Source organism: Furipterus horrens, unplaced genomic scaffold (genome assembly GCF_987537825.1).
Source record: "Furipterus horrens unplaced genomic scaffold, mFurHor1.1.pri manual_scaffold_10, whole genome shotgun sequence".
Classification (NCBI taxonomy): Eukaryota; Metazoa; Chordata; class Mammalia; order Chiroptera; family Furipteridae; genus Furipterus; species Furipterus horrens.
The window spans coordinates 33418760-33439579 of NW_028327180.1; the positions used below are offsets into that span (position 1 = coordinate 33418760).

Genomic DNA, 20820 nt, shown 5'->3' on the forward strand with positions numbered 1-20820 from the left:
TTTCCAGCACAGCTCACAGTGCTTGGCTGGTCAGAGATTCCATGGGGGTGATTGAGCCCAGGGGACAGCACATTCCATCCAGGTAATCTGCAGGGTCGGGTGCCCACTTGCCTCTATCATTGGTCTTCTGCTTTCTAACTGGGGAGGGGTGAGGTTTGGGTAGCTGTGCATGCACTTGGGGGCCTACGGGCTTAATCCAGCCCAGTGAGCTCTGTTGGGCCAATAAAGGGTGGGGTACTTGGCTCTAGAACCTCTGGCACAGAGTGGGGGCTCAAAAAATGTGTGCTGAATGAGAAAATAAATGACTGATAAGAAACACCATCAAGAGAGGGAGATATAGAGCTTTCCTGGAGTAAGGTGGGGGTTGAGAGAGAGAATGGTAAAAAATGCAAAAGGTCTGCTACGTTTCAGAATGTTCAAAGAGATAGTGGGACCACTGAGCCATGGATGCCAGTTTTCACAAGCATGCTCAGATTTTGACCACTTCTGCTCTAAGGCAGGATATGTATACATTCTTTTCTTCGGCACTTTAATTTAGAATAATTTTAGGTTTATTGAAAAATTACAAAGATAGAATAGAAACTTCCCATATACTCTTCGCTCAGCTCTCCCTAATGTTAACATCTTCCCTCACCATGCTACATTTGCCAGAACTAAGAAAGTCACATTAGTACCATGATATCAATTAAAACATTAAGCTTTCTTTAGGTTTCACATATTTTTCACTAATGACTTTTTGTTGTTGTTCCAGGATTCAATCTGATACAGGATGTGAATTCTGGATTTAGCTGTCATCTCTCCTTACTCTCCTCTGATGTGTGAACATTTACCCAACTTTCTTTGTTTTTCATGACCTTGACAGATTTGAAGGTCAATTGGTCTGTAGGCTATCCCTCCATTTGGGCTTGTCTGATGTTTTTTCATGACTAGACTGGGGTTATGGATTTGGGGAAAAAATAGCACAGAGGTGAAGTATCTTCTCCTTGTATCAGAGCAGGAGTTCACAATACATGACTTATCAATACACAATACAATGCATAACCTTGGTCACCTGCGTGAGGTGTGTCTGCCAGGATTCTCCACTATGGAGTTTCTACTTCTCCCTGTCTATCTTCATGTCCAGTCCTCACTCAGGGCGAGGCGAGCCTAGCTCTTATCCGAGAGAGAGGAGTATCTCCACATATATTAAGCTGAATTCTTCCCTATAACTATGGAAGCACAATGATAGCAATTCCTTCATTGCTTGGCAATGTGGGCAGTTGAGGATGAAAGCAGTGGCCAATTAGAGCATGACTGGAAAAGCTGTCAAAACCCTAGAATTAAAAAAAAATACTCCAAAATATACCATCAACTGTTCTTTCCTTTCCGCAAATGGCCAAATAGATCTCTTAACCAAAAAGGTCACCATTAACCCTATTCTATCACCCACCCAACCCTGAATGCCTGAAAAATGGAAAACCTTTTCAAAAAGAAACAAAATAAAACAAAAACAACAACTCATCGTTTACCTTGAGCCAGACACCCCTCTATATCGCTGCTAGCCTCTATTAGCTCTGCTCTGTAGCTATCAATACCCTCTGTTATCGAGAGGCTGAGTAACGTCTTGGAGCCCCCATGGCTGGCATGTGTGCGCCCACCCGTATCCCATGCCCACAGCCCGTCTGTCTTTCCTATGTGGCAGAATCTACCTTGGATGGATGAACTTTTACAAATTGAAAAAAAAAAAAAAACCTCTAAAATTGAAATGAACCAATGGTGGAACAATCTATTTACAGCTGTGGCTCAGATCATATGAATGCCCCCCCCCCCCCCTGTAATATCCATAGCAATGTTCCCGCCTGCTTTCCTAACTGCAGGCCCGAGAGCACCACTTGCACCATTTAGGGAAGTGATGGCCTAGAAGGCAGAAAATGCAGGCTTACCTTGGCAACGCTCAGAGGTTTTTCACCACAGCTCTTTGAATCTCAGCATCCTTGTGGTATAGCGGCCTCCTAATCATAACCAGAAACTCCTGATGCAATCCTAGAGGGAAAGGCCACCTCAGCTGTCTCAATTAGTTCATGTAGCTCGTGGCTTCCTGCCCCCTGCAAGCACCCAGCAGAGGTGGCAGGCTCTACGGTCTGTAGTCAGAGCTGCACCAGCCACCCCTGCGGAGCCCCGCCCCTCCTGAGCACTTCGAAAGCCCCCATGAGCTCACTGGGCACTGCTGTCCCAGAACAGCCCATGAAGAAGGACCACGAGCAGCTGGTCTTTCTCTGGCCCTGGGCCACATGGGTCAGAATGCCCTGTGCCACCAGAAAGTTTTCTCAGGGGCATCTGGTTTACCAACATGGGTGGTGTTTTTCCTACATGAGCCTGGCAGAATTAGTAAACCTTCAAGCTAACTCTATCAGGTATTTTGCTCTGCCTTGTAGCGCTTGTTTGCAAGACAACAAACAGCCTGGGGGCTGCTGCCTGGTGCCATCTGTGAGAGGCAGGGCCACTATTCTCTCAGCCTTGTTGGCTTGGTTTGGCTTTCAAATAGTGCTGATGGTACCTGGCCTGTGAGATACTATGAGCACGAGTAGTGGTATGGGTGTGAAAGAGGGGCACAGAATTGGCTATATCTATTACGTGTGTGTGTGTGTGTGTGTGTGTGTGTGTGTTTATAGCACTCTAGCCAGTCATTGATTCTACTCTTGGAGCCTCTTCAATATGCTGCTTCACTTGGCTATGAAAACTCAGAGGAGCAGAGACTGAAAGAGGCCCCAGGGAAAGGACCTTAACATTGAGTGGACAGGAGCTGTCCTGGACTCCACGAGCTGAGGGACCAGTAGGACCCAGAAGGTTGCTGAGATGCCCTCAGGAGACTCACTGGTCCAGACAGGTGAGCCACTAGTCACCTGCTGTCTTTCTTTTTTTATTTTTTTTAATTAAATTAAAATTTGGGGTGTGGCAATCCACTTTCTGGTATATGGACCAAAGGAAGCCAATGGGTGGGCTCTTCTCCTGCCTTTATGTCTGGGAACCTTGGGGGGATGGACTTCAGATAGACCTGCTTCTACCCTTGGCCTGGGACCACAGTCCACAATCTCAGTTTTCCCACGGGATTTCTTTCCTTGGATTTTAGGACTAAGACAAGACTTTGTGTGAGTTCCTGATTAAAAACAACAACAACAAAAACAGAGCTTTTAGACAGATGCTCATAGCAACGCAGAGTTCTTGAATTCTAAGACTACTTGGAAAAATTTGCTTCATTTCCCCAAAAGGATTTTGTGAAAATAAGTAGATTAATGGATAAAAAGTATCTATTACAATATTTAGTTCTCCAAAGAACTGGTAGGTGATGTGAATATGCCTAATCAAAACCCCAAATCTGATCTTTAAAACGGCTTTGTCTTCTTCTCTCCTTGGTAGCAAAAGGCCCAAAGCATTGTTGAGAACTGACTGTGCTCAGTGAATTGTAGCTACTAATTTTTATTGTATTCATCTCCTGACACCTGAGAATTGGACCTAAGCATTAAATAATACAAGTTGAGAGAATCTCAGACTGCTTAAACTTATAATTTAAATTTACTGATTTGAGATGAGATTATTCAGTCCTGTTATATCAATTAATTAGCACAACAAACTTGTGACTGTCTGCTCTGTGGTAAGCACTCACTGCAGCTGGGGGTAGAGATATAAATAACAATTATGATGGTTATGTTAAACGTAGCCATGGAAGCCTCCACAAAGCAGAGCATTAAAGCAGAGGCAGGGGAAATCACTCCATCAGGGATTATTGGGGGAAGTTACCAAGGAGATGGCTTTGAACTTGATTTGCCACTAAGAATCCTGCAAAGACTTAGAGGCAGATGCCTACCCGAACCTTTTTCTGAACAAGGATCCAGCCATGTTGCCTAATTATGTTTACTGTTTGTATCAGTGGGGACTAAATAAGTGACTTTGGTCAACTTTTACATACTTGGACCTGAGGATACAGAGAATATAGTGGGAAGTAAAAAATCAACCTTCCTAAGGAGAAAATCCATTTTTCCTCTGACTCTGGCTCATCTATTTAATTAAGGTTAGAGTGAGAGGGGATGTGAGAGTTTGCAGAGAGAGGAGGTTCAGTGTTAGCTGGCTTTTGTGTGGTCTGGAAAAAAAAAAAACACTTCATCTTTCAGTCCACCTCCAGACAAGGGTCGAAAAAAAAACAATGACCTGAAAACGATTCCCACAGCCACTCAGAAAAGAACAAGGAAATTACCTTGCTTTTGGGTTTTAGATGTCTGAGCAGAACTGAAAGTTAATTTCAGCATTTCCACTCTGACAAAGTCATAGAATCCATGAGAACAGCAGAGGGGTGGTGGGGGAAAAAGCCAGGGAAGAAGTGGGAAGCACCAAGATGTGTTAGGAGAGGCCAGGGGTGTCCTTTTGAGACAATTTGTTGGGGAGCCTCAGAGAGAGCTCCCAGAGCTGCACGAAGCTAGGCCCTGGCTCTGAAACACCCAGTTCGGTGTTCAGCTTCACTGGCTTTCTCATTTATTTTTGCACATTTGAGGTGACTTATGCAAAATCTGGAGCTCTGCTTCTGTGTGTCTTCACCAGCCTCCAGACATACGTGCATTTCTGATTCGAGCCAAACACTGTGGGCAATAGAATAGTCGAGTGGAAGAAATGGTGAAATAACCCAGTCTAAGATTCACTTCAGGAATGGTGGTGTGAGAAGCGGGGCAATTTCCTTCCAAAGAAAACAAGTATGAAACTAGACAACGCTCTCAAAACCAACCATTTCAGGACCCTAAAATGACCAAAGGCACACAACAAATTGAGACATATTTTATCTTTAAAAACTGCTACTGCATCCCAATGGTCATGAGTTTGTGCTCTTCTTTCTTAGGGGATCTACCCCTCCTCCCCCCTCCCACACAGTCCCTTGGGTAATGAGAACCACAGCTTTACCTGTGGGAATAGTGAGCATGTTTCGAAGGCTATTAGTGAATACCAGCAACTTTATCAGCTGGAGATGACAGATTTGGTCTGGGATGGGGAAATGAAAATGCGGGTTTACAAGTCAGAGGTCAAGGAATAAGTTCTAGATGAGAAGTGAAAAACTGTAGCTTTATCAGCTTAACCTCTTAACAATTATAACCTGTTCAGAGCAGGTAGCAGAGCACTCCAAAATGTAATGGAGGAATGCTGGAAGTTAGATAGCCATGACAAGACCTAGATGATACACTCCCCATACACTGCTGGCTGACTGCTGAAATACGCATGAATCTGGGAGCCCTGAGAGCACAGCAGAAAGTGGACGCCAAGGGGGAGCTGAGAACTTCCTGTAGACTTGAATTTGTTCCTCCAATGACAAACAGCTTGGGCGGGAGAGAGTGGAAGATTTATATCTTCAAGGTGTCTGAGCATAACCTCTGTCTAAATAATTGCCTGACCATTAAACAATACAGAAACAAGGGAACCCTTTAGAGAGCTGGACTAATAAAACAAAGGAAAATATTAAAAATAAAAACTGCACAGTGATTTCAGTGTCTGCACACGATGGAGGAGACCAACATGGCAATTCAAATGCAGATCAGTTAGTAAAACAACCAACCAAACACTTTTAGGAAAATAAATGAGAATTCAGAGTTGTACTACGATGTCCAATTTTCAGCTAGAAATTACTAGAGATCGAAAGAAACAGAACATTGTAGCCAGAAAAAAAAAAAAAAATCAGTAGATACTGACTCCAAGCTGTTGTAATTCTATTCAAGGAATAAAAGAAAAATATGCCTAAAGAATTACAACAATTAATGTTAACAATGAGTCAATAGAAAGGGAATCTCAACAGAGAGAGTGAAATTATAAAAAGAATCAAATGGAATTTCTAGAACTGAAAATTACAAACACTGACATTAAAAATTCACTAGATACATTCAACAGCAGATCTGAGACGGCAGAAGAAGAAGCTGTGAATTTGAAGATACAGCTATAAAAATTATTGCCAAACAATGTGAAATGTTCAGAATAAATGTAATAGGAGTCCCAAAGGAGCAGAAAGGCAAAAATGCCCAGAAAAATTATTTGAAGAAAAACTAATTGAAAATTCTCCAGTGTTAGTGAATAACATTGATTTAAAGAGTCAATGTTATGGTCTGAATGTTTGTGTCCTCCCAAAATTCATACACTGAAACCTAATGCCCAATATGGTGCTATTAGAATATAGAGTCTTTGGAAAATGATTAGGTCATGAGAGTGGTGCCTCATGTAAGTTGAATAGAAATAAATCTCTCAGTGTTATTGATCTAGAAAAGAAATAGAATTAGTGTCTTTATAAAACAGGCCTAGAGAATTCCCTCCTTCCTTCCACCATATGAGGTTATAGCCAAAAGATAACCATCGATGAAGTAGGTCCTCACCAGACACCAAGTCTTCTGGCACCTTGATCTTGGACTTTCCAGCCTTGAGAACAGTGAGATATAAATTTCTGTTGTTTATAAGCCACCCAAGTTATGTTATTTTGCTATAACAGCCCAAACCAACTAGGACAGTCAAGAACCTGCATGAATCCAATATAACATAAGTGCAAAGAGAACTACACCTCGACATAAAGGTCCAAATATTGAAAATCAAAGAAAAGATATAATCTTGCAAGCAGCAAGAGAAAAGATAGTGCAACATATTTATGGCATCAATATGATTAATAGTTGACATCTCATAGGAAACAATAGTGATGAAAAGCAGTAGAATGATATATTCGAAATCCTAAAAGAAAAACGAAACTTATCGCCTAAGAATTCACTATTCAATAAAACTGTCTTTGACAAATGGAGTTGATTATAAATAATTTCCCAGTTAAACAAAACTGGAGAGAATTTGTTTCTGCCAGACTTATAGTACAGGAAAAACTAAAGGAAGTCCTGGCTGAAAGAAAATGATACCACATGGCAACCAGTTCACAGAAAGGGCTGAAAAGCACTGGGAATGGCAAGCATGTAGGTAAATAAAACTATTTATAATAATATAAACACATTATCTTATCTTCTCTTAACTTTTTAAAAACACATATGGTTGCATAAAACAGAAATTATAACCTTATACTGTAAGTTTATGACACTTAAATATATTGGACAGTAATAACACAGAGGAGGGAGCATGAGAAATGGAGCAAATTTCTTTTTTCACCGAAGTCAGTATTAATTTAAAGTATATTGTGATAAATTGAAGGTATAGCCCAAAAGTGAAGAGGAAAAGTGATCTCAACAAGTTAGCATACTAGGAGGCCCCAATATCCCCCTCCCCCACCACACAAAAGAACAACAACAACAGTAACAAATGAAGAACAACATACTGATTAAAATAGCCCTGGGAGAGCTCTGGAATGAGATGAAGAACTTGCAGCAACCCAATGGAGGGAAAAAAAAAGAAGAAAGGTTGCCCAGACAAGCAGAGGAAGTGCCTTACCTGGATCACCTCATCCCCCAGTCAGTATGACCTTCCCACAGGAGATCAGGAGGCCCCCCACAGTTGCTGTAGACACTCAGAGGATCTATGGGGGAGCACTGAACTTCTCAAGGCACCGAGGGTGGGGGAGGGGTTTGAGGGCATTTGAAAGTGGGTGGAAGATGTGTGAAGAGCCCTAGAAACCTGCACGTGTATCTTTGGAGCATTTCACTATGGTGAGCCCTTTGTATCTGTTCTGCAGCTCTGCACCACACTCTGAAACAGGGCTCCCTGCTGCCTTTATCTCCTCCCCACTTGGTTGTCTACTGAAGGTCTCAGATTTAACATGTCCAAGACCAGTCTCTCAATTTCCCCTTCTAGACTCACTTCTTCCCGATTCAATTAATCAACACCATCATTGACTGCAGTGCTCAATCCAAAGTGCCTCTTGATCCCTTTTCCCCATCAGCAAATCCTATGGGCTCTACCTCCAACATGATCTAGAATCTTCCCATTTATGTCCAGGCCAAGTGCTATCACCCCCATTGTAAGGCACCGTGGGCCGAGACAACAGCCTTATTCCCCAGGAGTCTCCCTTGAGTTACCCGATTTTATTTTCTTGATGGTATTTATCAGTAGTTAAAGTTACCTTGTTGGTTGGTTAATCTGATTGTTACTGCCTGTCTTTGCTCACTAGAATGTAGGTAGCCCCCCAAAAGAAGCCTTACTGTTCTTGTACATCACTCTGTCCACAGCCTCTTGAACAGTTCTTAGCACATTGAAAGTACCCAGTCATACAACAGCTAGAGGGGTGCCATTTGCATTTGGGAAGTGGGAAAGGTGCCTGGAAAAAGAGCAAGTGCTGAGCAAGTGGCATTTTTCCCTCTCAGACGCCTTCTTCACATATAGTGCCACAATGTGGTGAAACGGGTCACCCTGTACTGATTAATACCTAAGGCTCCACCCATTACAATGTAATAGGTGCGACAGCTCTACCTAAGACACAAAGGCCTGTCAAATCGAGGAGTTGGAGAGGTATGGCCCAGAGGAGGGAGCAGATCAAGGTTCCAGTGGGAGAACTAAGTGACAAGGAGATAGCCAACCTAACAGACAAGGAGACAGCCAATCTAACAGATGTAGAGTTCAAAACACTGGTGATAAAGATGCTCACATACTTGACAGATACGCTTGAGTATGGCAAATGCAGAAGGAAAAAAGTGAAGGCTATGCTAAGTAAAACGAAGGAAAATCCAAATGAAACCATTGGTGAAGGGAAGGAAACTAGGGTTCAAATCAATAATTTAGAACATAAGGAAGACATAAACAGCTAACTAGTACAGAAGGAGGAAACAAGAATTGAAAAAAAAATGAGGAGAATCTTAGGAACCTCTGGGACAACTTTAAATGTGACAACATCCAAATCATAGAGTGCCAGAAGAAAAAGAGGAAGAGCAAGAAATCGAAAACTTATGTGAAAAAATAATGAAGGAAAACTTCCTTAATTTGGCAAAGGAAATAGACATACAAATCCAAAAGCACAGAGAGTCCCAAACAAGCTAGACCCAAAAAGGACCACTCCAAAACACATCAAAATTAAAATGCAAAGATTAAAGATAAAGAGAGAATCGTAAAAGCAGCAAGAGAAAAGAAGAGAGTTACCTACAAAGGGTTCCTATAAGACTATCAGCTGATTTCTCAAAAGAAACTTTGCAGGCAAGAAGGGACTGGCAAGAAGTATTCAAATGATGAAAAGCAAGGACCCACAACCAAGATTACTCCATCCAGCAAAGCTATCATTTAGAATAGAAGGGCAGATAAAGTGCTTCCCAGACAAGGTTAAACTAAAGGAGTTCATCATCACCAAGCCTTTATAATATTAAATGTTAAAGGGACTTATTTAAGAAAAAGAAGATAAAAACCATGAACATTAAAAACAACAACAAACTCACAATTATCAATAACGGAATCTAAAAAAAAAAAAAAAAAAAAAACTAAGCCAACAACCAGAATAGAAACAGAATTATAGATATGGAGATCATTTGGAGGGTTATCAGCTGGGAGGAGGAAGTGGGAGAAAGGGGGAAATGGTGCAGGGATTAAGAAGCATAACTGAATAGTACAAAATAAACAGGGGGATGTTAAGAATAGTACAGGGAAGGGTGAAGCCAAATAACTTATATGCACAACCCATGGACATGAACTAAGGGCGGTGGAATTGCTGGAGGGAAGCGGGTACTTGGCGAAGGGGAGCAAAGAGAAAAGAAATTGGGACAACTATAACAATGTAATCATTAAAATATACTTAGAAAAAAAAAAGCCCAGTCATAGTTACTCAAATGACTGAAAAAACTTTCACCTGGGTCATATCATCCCCATCTTACAGGGTTAAAGAAGGATTTGCTAAATGCTGCAAGCTGGTGAGCAGTAACACCAGGACTAGGTGCCAGGTCTCCTGACCCACACTCCAGTCCTCTTTTTTCTCTAATGCTTGGCCTCTTAGAAAACTCTTCTCAGACTTCCATTCCACAATCCCACTAATGACTGGTTTCAGTTGAGAGCAGATGTTCTGGGAGCTTCAAATCCTGAAGGCTGAGCTGCCGTAAATCAGACCTTCTCAGTCATTTAAAGACAGGTCAGCAATGTCTGCAGCTTGGCAGCTCTAGGCCCTCCCTAGACCTCCCGAGGGTCCCCTGGCATGCTGGAGCCCACCTCTGGTAAGGTGTGACTGAGTCAGTGGAAGTTCTTTCAGAGCTGAATCCCCAGGGGGGTCCTGGTCACTCAGTGGATCACAGACAAGCCCCAAGAGCATAAAGAAACAGGCCAGGGCTGGGCTTAGGGCTGGGGAGGCCCAGTGGCTACAAGGGCTGGGATCTGGAGATTCTCCCCAGCGAGGAGGAGGAGGCCTGGGCCTTTTAAGTCTCTGGGATCAGTCCTGAAGAAACTCCCCCACTACCTGAAGTACTGTCATTTACAGATTGCCTTGCTTCCTTCTTCCAAAAAGGACTGTCGTTAAACTGAACAGATTCGCATCTAAAAGACATTAAAATAGAACAGTTTTAAGTAAATGGGGGGAAGTGAGTCAAAGGGGAGAATAACAGTAGAAAAGTAAGACAGAGCCAGGAATGAGGAGAGTAGTCCTCAAGCCTGCCATGGAGTCCTCTCCACTTGGCTTGGTTAGTGGGTCAACAGGTCCTTCTGGCTGAAATATAACTGGTTACCTCACTCTAAGGAGGGAAATCTGTCCGTATCTAGCAAAAGGGAAAAGGCCCAGGCACCCACAATATCACCTCCAGGAACCCCCACTGGGGAAGCACAGGTAGATGAGGATGACATGGTACCGTTGTGACTGGAACAGTGAAAACGTCCATCAGGAAGGGAGTGGGCTGTTGAAGTGGCCCAGATCCACATGTATCAACAGCAAGCACCTCCTGGGGAGGAAAAGGCAAACTGCAAAGTAACATATACAGGATTATGCCATTAGGAAAAAATGCAAACAAACAAAATGAAATGTGTGTGTGTGCGCGCGCACTTATGCTTCATATACTCATGTATAAAAGTGAAACCACAAAAAAGGAAAACACATTCCGAACTCATAGCAGTGATTATTTCTGGGGAGGGGCGAGGGGCAGGGGCTGGTCAAAAGGGACTTGGCCTTACTTATAATATTCTAATCATTTTAAAAGAAGAATCAATTTACTTACAATTAATATATATTTTAAGATGTATACAGTATGGAAAAACCTAGAAGCAAATATGCTACATTAATAAAAGTTAAGTATGGGTGCTGAATATAAATGATTAAGTCTTTTTTTTTTTTTTTAAGTATTTGATTTTTTTCTTATTTTTCAAATGTGCCATATCTGCAAAGACATGGGATCAAAACTAAACCAAGGGCACCAGAACCTTTGTCCTGGCACTACCCAAGGAACGTGGCTCTGTGATGAGCAGGGCCAGGCCCTGAGTCAGCGGTGAGAAGACTCAGGCTGCCTTGGCCTTGTGGACCTCAGTTCTTCACTTCTCAGGCCTCTGAAAAGGCCCATCACTGCTGCTTGGGCCTCCCAGCACCCTCCCTCTTAGCTCTTGTATTCCCGCAGATTAGCCCTGCCTCAGCCCTGGCCCCCAAGCTCTAGCCCAAACCGGAGAGTGCCTGGCCTGTAAAGTGCCTAAAGCCAGGGTGGGGGCTAAATTCTCCCTGCCTTGCTCAAGCCATCAGGAGGGACCCACCTGCCACAGAAATGAATTCAAGACCCAGAAATATACTGAGACCCGCCTTCCTTTGTTCTGCCCCCACTCGGTGCACGCACATTCCAGGCATCCAGGTGCAAACACCTCAGCTGCCTGGGCCTTGGGGGAAGGTGGGGCAAGTCATGGAATTTCCCTAAATGGTGCCCAATGAATGGAAAGCATTTTAATGCACTTTACTCCCCAGCTCAGGGCCAGAGAGGAAAGACAAGTCCCAGACTGGCAGCTAGCTGTGGAGGCACTTGGGGACGTGACCACTCACTCGCTTCAGCCTCTCTGTCTGCAGAAGGGACATGAAGTTTGTCGCTGGCTGAAAAAGAAGATGGAGTGAGTAATCACCTACACTTTTTGAAGCCTTAGAAAAGAGGAGCAGTCACACAGGCCTGTTACTAATGGGGAACAATCCCTTCCGGTCTTCCTTTAAGTCAGTGTGGGGTGACCCATGGTGGCCAAATCACATCTGGGGTAAACTAAGGGAGCCCCATCAAGCTCCTTCCTAGAATAGGAGAGGACCAATGATCCACCCTCAAACCTCCCACCCCATCACCTGCTGCCCATCCAGAACATTCTTGGGATCCCCAGTTCAGCTTGCTTCCCTTCCATTCATTCTTTAGCAGAGGAAACTGAGCACAAGGGTTTATAAGAATGTGTGCTCATTCAGTCTTTCATTTATTCATTTATGCACACATCACTGGTTTAAGGACCCACCATGTCCCAGCCCTGGGCAGGATAATGGGAACATTTCCAGGAATGGAATGAGTGAGATGCCATCCCTGACCTTACCAAGTTTGGAATCTATTAGGAGAGACAGATAAAGGATTAGTGACCTCAGGGTGGAGTGTTAGAGTAGAGGTTTGCCCCTGGTGACAAGAAAGCAGAGAGGAGGGGCACCAATTTCAATTAGAGGAGTAGATATTAGGAGGAGGCAAGAGGGAAATAGGATCAGTACACTTAAGGAAAGATTAAAGGGTCTATGTGTTCTAGAAACTGCAAAAAGGTACATCTGACCAGATTTATGAAACATTTCTTTACCTTCTCACACGTAGGTCAGATCACACAAGAACAATTATCTAGCCCAGAACCTAGTATTTGGCAGGTGCTGGATGTATTTGGATGTATTTGTGTGGGCATGTTTGAATGTGAGTGAATTTCAAAAATCTAATGGTTCTTCTGATGTCAAGAAGTCTTTTGTAAAGACATAGTTCAGAAGGACTATGATGTTTGGATCTTAACTATATTTTATTTTATTTTTAAGATTTTACTTATTTATTTTTAGAGAGAGAGGAAGGGAGGGAGAAGGAGAGGGAGAGAAACATCAATGTGTGGTTGCCTCTCACACGCCCCAAACTGGGGATCTGGCCTGCAACCCAGGCATGTGCCCTGACTGGGAATCGAAGCAACAACCCTTTGGTTTGCAGGCTGGCACTCAATCCACTGAGCCACGCCAGCCAGGACTTAACTATATTTTAAACTTAGCCTCTACCTGATTTTTTTTTTGCCTCCATCTGATCTCTTTTATACTCTGAGGTGAGGTCCTGTAGGCTTGAGTTGTTTGCATGGCTGGACTTAAGGGTAAGAAAGGTCAGTTGGGAATGGGGTGGAAGTTGAGAGGATTTTATACATTCTAAAGTGCTGTCTTCTCCCAACTGTCAACAGGTCATTTTTCCCAACTGAAAAACTTAAAAGATATCCCAACCTCCTCAGTACCATGAGCTCTAACTTGCAAGGATGCAGAAATGCTCACAGCTTGGAAAGCTGAGGTCAGGTCCAAGGAGGAGAGGACCCTACAGAGAGAAGGGGTGATGAGGCTGACCCACAGGTGGGGTGGGGGTGGGGGGTTGCCACTGGTGGGGTTGGACTGCAGAACTCTTAGCCCCAGGTGGACCTGGCTCTTCCTGCAGCAGGCAGACTGCCCAGGCCTGCATGGACCAAGGCCTTCAGGACGGGGCAGCAGGAGGAGTCAGGCTATTGGATCATTCTGGTCTCACCCTGTTCATGTCACAGGCTCAAGGCTTCAGGATATCAGGCCACTGGAGAAGAACATCTCAGTCCCACTGTCTTTGTCCACTGGGGCTGCTCTAACAAGACACTACAGGCTGGGGGGCTTATCAACAGTGGGATTTTCTCTCTCACAGTGCTGAATTCTGTGTCTGATTAGAGCTCACTTCCTGGGTTACAGCTGGTGCCTCCTCCCTGCGCCTTCACATGGTGGAAGGGGTGAGGGAGTATCTTGGGGCCTCTTTATAAGGACACTAATGCCACTCATGAGGGCTTTGTTCTCAAGACCTAATCCTCTCTTAAGAGCATCACTCATAGGGGTTAGGATATCAGTTGGGAGGAACATATTCAGACCATAGAACCCATTCTGAACAGTTTTATTCCCTTCTTTTTCTTTTTCTCCTCCTTCTCCACTTCCTCCTCCTTCTTTCCCCCCTCACTTTCTTCCTCTCTCCTCCTTCTCTCTCCCTCACTCTCTCTTTCCTTAGCCTAAGCCTATGGCATCACCCCCAACAACCATTTTCAATGAGGGGATGCTACTTGCTAAACACTTTGACCTGATTAGGAAACATTAAGCTGAAAATCATCATCAGGGGTTCCTGAAGACATGATTTTGCTGTGCATTCATCAGTCTGTTGCCTGTACCTTGGTTTCTCTCATCCCAGAGTGCATTCCATAGGTCCATCTCTGTGTGCCTGCATTCATTTTTCTCTCCCCATCTGCTGCCCATTCTCTCTGTGAACCAGAAACAGTCATAGTCATAAGACGTTAGTCAGTAGAACGGTAGCTGACACTGCTGAAGTGGCTGGCTGCGTCCCTGCCGGGATGTGCTCTGAGTCTGTGCCTGAAACCTGTGGCCGAACCACAGGGCGTGTTTGTCTGCTCCGGGCTCCGTCCTGTTTTCCTGGTGTCGGATTCCCAGCAGAGCTACCTCGTGTTCAAAGAAGACAAATAAGGCAGCTGAGATATTTGGAAATCCTGCCAGCTTGATTGTTTAATATTTGCTCATGCTGTGCATTAGCCTAGAATGAGATATAGACATGCTCCTTTTCAGGTGGTGCACAACTGAAGACTCAGTTGGCTCACAAGACATGATAAGGAACATCACTTATCAGGTACTTACTGCGTGCCAAACATTACTTCAGGCATTTTATAGGCATTAATTCTAATCCTCACAACAACCCGTAGTGGTAGGTATTGCTACCCCTAATGTGTAGGGAGAAAAGTGATGGTCAAAAGGGTTAGATATTTACCCGAAAGAGCCTGATAACAAGTGACAGAACCAGGAGTAAACCCAAGCTCCTGGGATCCTGAATGGTGTAGTATAATAATACAGGTGACCTTTGAGCAACATGAGTTTAAACTGCGCAGGTCCACTTACAGGTGGGGTTTTTTCAATAAATACCGTAAATGTATTTTATCCTCCTTATGATTTTTTAAATAACATTTTCTTTTCTCCAGCTCACTTTCTTGTAAGAATACATAAACATACATAAACATACAACATATGCATTAATCAACTGTTCATTATCAGTAAGGCTTCTGGTCAACAGCAGGATATTAATAGTTAAGTTTTGGAGGAATCAAAAGTTATACTCAGATTTTTGACTCCGAGGAGAGTTGACACCACTAATCGCCACGTCGTTCAAGTTAACTGCACTTCCTCCCCACCTCAATTGCTGATCCAAGTGGGCTGGGAGAAAAAGTGTGTGTCCCATTTGGGGAAAATCGGTTTGAGTTGAATTTAGGAGAGCAGCTAAGTTTAAGGAAGATTCTGCTTGCAGTTAAGGAGTTGCATAGTTGCAATAGAATTCCTAGAGAGGGGCTGAATATGAGGATCCACAGACCAGCTTTCCATAGAATCCCTCCCCAGTGCTCTGTGTGATGGATGACAAGCACTGGTTATCTTCTGTGAACAAATCCTGATCCCACCTCCAAAGTCCATGATTGTGGTCTAGGTTTTCTTAGTGACAGAATGATTAAGTTCATCTTCATCCCTGTTTGACAATTTCTCCTCCTGACACCCATTCCTAGGCTAATGTATCCTCCCAGATCAGCTGGTGTAAATTAAAAGAATAAACTCATTAGCAGCAGCTCTTGGCTCAACCACTAGGAGCGCTGTTGAGTTTGCGAAGCAATTGGCTTTTCTGTGTTTGCTTCCATAAGGGGTGGAGTTTTACTGGAGGCCCTAGACTTCCTCACCCTGCCTTCAGGTCTAGGACCACTTCACCCCCCCCCTCACCCCCACCCCCCCACCAAATTTAAAGCAGGGCAGAGAACAAGCAGGCTCTCCCCAAGGATAGGGGGTACAGCCTTGTTCCAAGTGTCTCACCTGCAACCTCTCCACTCCTGCCTCAGGACAAGCCCACCAGGCTCTTTCTCTCTGTCCAGCTGGCCTTGACCTCTTGCTACCGCAGACTTTTGGGATCTTCCCCACCCTCCCACTTTGCAGTTTCTGGTCCTGCCTCCTGCCACTGCCCAGCATGGAAGATTTTATCCAATGGGTGGGGAGTATCATGGAATCGTAGGTCAGAAGATGCCAGAGCTTGACTTCCTTGTGCCAGTGATGAGAAAACGACCCAACAGGGAAAGTGATTTGACAGTATAATTAGTAACAGAGCCTGGTCTGGAACCTGGATCTCCTGTTTCCTGTCCAGGGCTCTTTCCATTGTTCAAAGGAGCCTGGCTCCTCGGGTGAGATGGTGCTTAGAAGAATCTAGAAGCCTTTTCCTCACCCATCAGGGCTGCTTCACTGCAGTTGTTAGTGGCATGATTTCTGATTCCCTTCAAATGCTGCACATACCAGGGGAGACCTCCTTCCAGTTGTCGCCAGGATGTACTGGGCCTGGACCTGGAAACACTCTCTGCAGCCTGGTCTAGATGATGATTCCTGCAGGTGTCCACAAGACACAAGGGCAATCTCTGCGGGAGATGCCGAGATGCCATGATGGAGAGGAACGGTATTCGAATGGCAACAGCTCAGGTCTGTGTGCAGTGTGTAGTGTCTTTTGCCTCTTAAACAAACCAGCAAGGCAGGTCCAGAAGCAGGACCACCTCAGGCCCACACTCCATGTGTCTAGATATTTGAGAGTTATAAGCCAAGCTAGCGAACTATTAGATAATGTTGGTTCTTTCCTCTTGCTTTGACAAATATACCTTTATAACAGCCTCAGAGGTAGGTTATAATTCTGCATCCTTAGACCCTGAACCGTGTAGGGTTAAGAGGAGTGAGGCCTCAGCCCTAATCATGGGCCTCCCTCTTACTTTTCCCACCTGAGGACCCAGATGCACCCTAGACCAAGAATCCAACCTTTGCCCACATTCCACAGACCAGGAAAGAGGCCTGTACAGGCCTGAATGTGGGCCATTTGGCCAGGACATTTCCAAGTCCTGATTCTCAGAGCATCCAGTAGAAGAAAAGAAGTGTAACTGAGTGGGCATATCCTCTGGCCCCATGGCCACCTTACCTTAAGGAAGCCCAGAGTAGAGCTTTCTAAAGCATAGGGTCCAAGGCAGGCCCCCTTACCCATGTATGATGAGAGGGACCCCCCCAAAATGGAATTTATTTATAAAAAATTGTGTATTTTTTCTTACATGTTTAAACTTCAGTCATATTCAAAGTGCTCTCCATTTGATGCAATACATCTATCCAGGCATTTTTTCCTACTGCTCAAAACAGTTTTTGAACTCATTGATTTTGATGGCTTTTAGTACTTCTGCTGTTTTGTTTTGTTTTGTTTTGTTTCCACCTCTTCCACATCGGCAAAACATTTCCCTTTGAGGACTTTTTTCATCCTGGGAAACAAACAAAAAAGTCACTCAGGGCAAGATTGGGTGAATAGGGAGGGTGGGGCACCGGGTCATGTTGTTTTTTGGTCAAAAACTACTGAACACAGTGCGGCATGGCAGGTGTACTCAAATCATACATCATGAAATGGGCAAATGAGTTGAAAGAGTCTTCAAAAAAAAAATTCACTGAAGCCGAATGCAGCCCCTCAAATAACGCCAGCTGGTACACTGATACAGACGGGTTCCTAGAACACTTGCTTAGCACAGGGAGCCTGTACTACAAGGGGCTCGCCCTCCAGTGTACCCCCTTATATATGAACAGTGTTATTAAAATTATTTCTATTTTATAGATGAAGTAGCTGCAGTTCGGAAAACTTGAGTGACTTCTTATAGGCACACACCAACAACCAGAAGAGTCAGGATTCAAACCTAGGTCTGCCTGCCTTCGTATCCCCTGCTGCTCCCCTTCCCAATGCTACTTTTCCCATTGTCCGCCACCACCTGGGAAAGGCAGTGGGCCAGCCATATCTTGCAGTGGGTTTGGACTTCCCTTGCCTCCCACCTCTGGTAATGGATACATTCTCTTTGTTGGTCTCCTTGCCTCCTGTCTTGTCCCCTTATGCATCCACTTATCTGAGATATAAAAGCCATGACATTTTCCCTTCTTAACCCCTCATCTTCAGGGTCATGTCCACAGGTCTTACCTTGGCCCATCACACTCTCTGGCACTCTTCTCGCCACACTGAATCCCTCTCTGTCTTCAGCATCCTCTTGCAAATGTTATTTCCTCTCCTGCCATGCTCAACCTCAGGCCTCCCCAGCACCTCTCCTAGCCAGCTCCCATCCATCTTGTTCATTTGGGCACAGACGGCAGCTGTCACCTCCCCAACTCCAGTTCTAAGGCAACTGATTTTTATACAATCTTTCCTACACCAATAAGCTGCAGGCTCGTGTCCCCATGCCTCACACCAGGCAGCACAGAGTGAGCCACTCTTACTGCTTGTTGGTCTAATGAGTTCCTTACAAGATGGAAACCTCCTGGGACTCAGTGTGATTCAACCCCTCTTGAGTGATAATAAGGTCAGAGGAAAGCCATTCCTGATTCCAGCATCAATGCCAGATGACAAACATTTCATGGATCCTCTTGAAATGCTGGGCCCCCAGATGGAAAAATCTCTATCAAAGGCAGAGTATAGAAGCTAGTGGACTCTGGCTCAGGACTGTGAGCTCTAATTGCTCCCTGGAGTCAAACAGAAATTTATTCCTTCCTTCTCTCATTCAATCAGTAGGGACCAAAACTGAATCACCATGAAGGATGCCCGGGAGCCTTAGACATGGAGTTTGCCCTTGAGTAGCTTACAGACTCTGGTGGGAACAGGTGAGACTAATTTAGAGAGTGCTTTGTGCTGTGGAGGTGCCAAGAAGGCAGAGAGGCCACCCAGTAGTGCCTTCTCTGTGTTCCTTTGGGGAAAAGACGAGTCCTTACAATGGTCTGCTAGGCGCATAGGCTGTGCCCCAGCATCCCTGCCCTGTCACCTCCCTGGCACCATCTCCCACAGCTCTCATCACTCCCCTGTTCACTGCACTCCAGCATGAGGCCCCTTGTTCTCTCTTGATTGTGGCAGGCATGCTTTGCACTGGCTGTTCCCTCTGCCTGGAACACCCTTTCCCCAGATACTCATGACCAGCTCCCACATTGTCTTCAAATCTTTGCTCAAACGTCACCTTATTAATCAGGCCATCCCTTCCACCATGCTTGGGTCCAGCACACTGTGGTCACCGAGGCTGCCCTGCCCACTGCTTGGAGGGACTGCAGGGTCAGTGTGGTCCAGTATGAAGTGCCCTAGACTCAGAGTCGGACAGTCCGGGTACCCTGTCACTACCAGATATGTGACATTGAGAAAGCCCCCGAATCCCTCCAAGCTTGGTGTCCTCATAGGTAAGAAAAGGAAAATGTTTCTTGGCTCTCTTATTTCACAGGATTTCTGTAGGTTCAAAAGAGGCGATATTTCACTCATCTTGGGACCTCTGGAAAGGAAACCGCTCTGTAACCTGTAAAGTGCTGGGCTAATGTCAGTGAGGGGTGTTGTTGGCCGACACAGGCACTCACTAAGTTGGTCCAGACACCTGGATCAGCCATCTCACACATTTCATATATGCCTGTGTTTTGTTTTTTTTTTTTAAGTATATTTGTTACAATTGTCCAAATTTCTTTTCCCTTTGCTCTCCTCTGCCCCGTACCCTGCTTCCCTCCACTCCTCCTTAGTTCATGTCCATGGGTCACGCTCATCTATGTCTTAAAAGTCAGCTTGCAAGGAACATGTATAACTGACCCATGGACATGGACAACCGGGTGCGGATTGACTATGGGAGCTGGGGGTGAGCAGGACAGTGGAGGGCAATGGGGGGGGAATTGGGACAACTGTAGTAGAACAACAATAAAATATAAATTTAAAAAGAAATACTAAAAAAAGAAAGGAAGGAAGAAAGAAAGGAAGGAAGGAAGGAAGAAAGAAAGAAAGAGAAAGAAAGAAAGTCAAACTGGATCAGTTTGATTAGGACTGATTCAACAGGCAGTTCTAAAATCAGTGTGTTGTTACCAAGTCCAGACTCATGGGCTTGGCCTAGTGTCCCCTGGTCCCAAGGGCCAACTTGAGGGGAAGAGCGCCAAGGTGGCCCTGCTGCTCTGGGCCACAGGGATTCCCCCACTGATCACAGGGCTCCTGCCCAGCCTCATATATAAAAGGCAGTTTTCTACAAAGCAGGAGGCATCAGGTACCTCAAACACATGGCCATCTTTTCTTTGTAGTAGTGTTTCTTGAAATTACTAATTACAAAAACTATTCATTGTAGAAAGCATAGAAAATTAATGCAAGTATGGAAGAAATGTAAAATGCTCTGATATCCTGCCACCCAGAGATAACCACAGCTAATATTGACATATACTCTTCCAATCTTTTTTTCTACACATTTAAAGGAATATTAAAATTAAATTTTTCATAATGTCTTATTTACTTAGGCATTTGGTGTTCCAGTTTTACTCACTTAGCATGAAAGCATTAGCTTTTTCCTATGTCATCAAATATTTGTTTGAAAATATTATTTGTATGGCTACATACTATCCTATGCTAAAGCTCTACCAAGAACTCGTTCGATCACTGCATCTGGTTAGATGTTAGAGTTGAGACTATTCCAACAGAGATCTGGTTTTTCCTCCTCTTATTCTTCCCTCCCTTGATGACTCTCCTGGTCCTCATCACTGGTCACCTTCCTGTGCACGCATATGACAGATAGAATGGGAAGCATGAGGGTAAGAGCCACCTGTGCCCTGGACAGGTTATCTGTCTATGTGAAGAAGGGTGACAATATGTCCACGAGAAAGCAGCACCA

At 44.4% G+C, this 20820-nt stretch overlaps 1 protein-coding gene across 1 annotated transcript in view; it reads right to left on the bottom strand.

Annotated features, from left to right (window-relative positions):
• The window catches only part of BLK (BLK proto-oncogene, Src family tyrosine kinase), a 48341-nt gene extending 46237 nt beyond the window's left edge, over positions 1–2104 (bottom strand). Inside the window, exon 1 of the mRNA XM_090288963.1 lies at positions 1923–2104. The gene's annotated coding sequence lies outside the window, so the exon portion shown is untranslated. The remainder of the gene's footprint in view (positions 1–1922) is intronic.
• Between the last annotated feature and the right edge of the window lie 18716 nt (positions 2105–20820).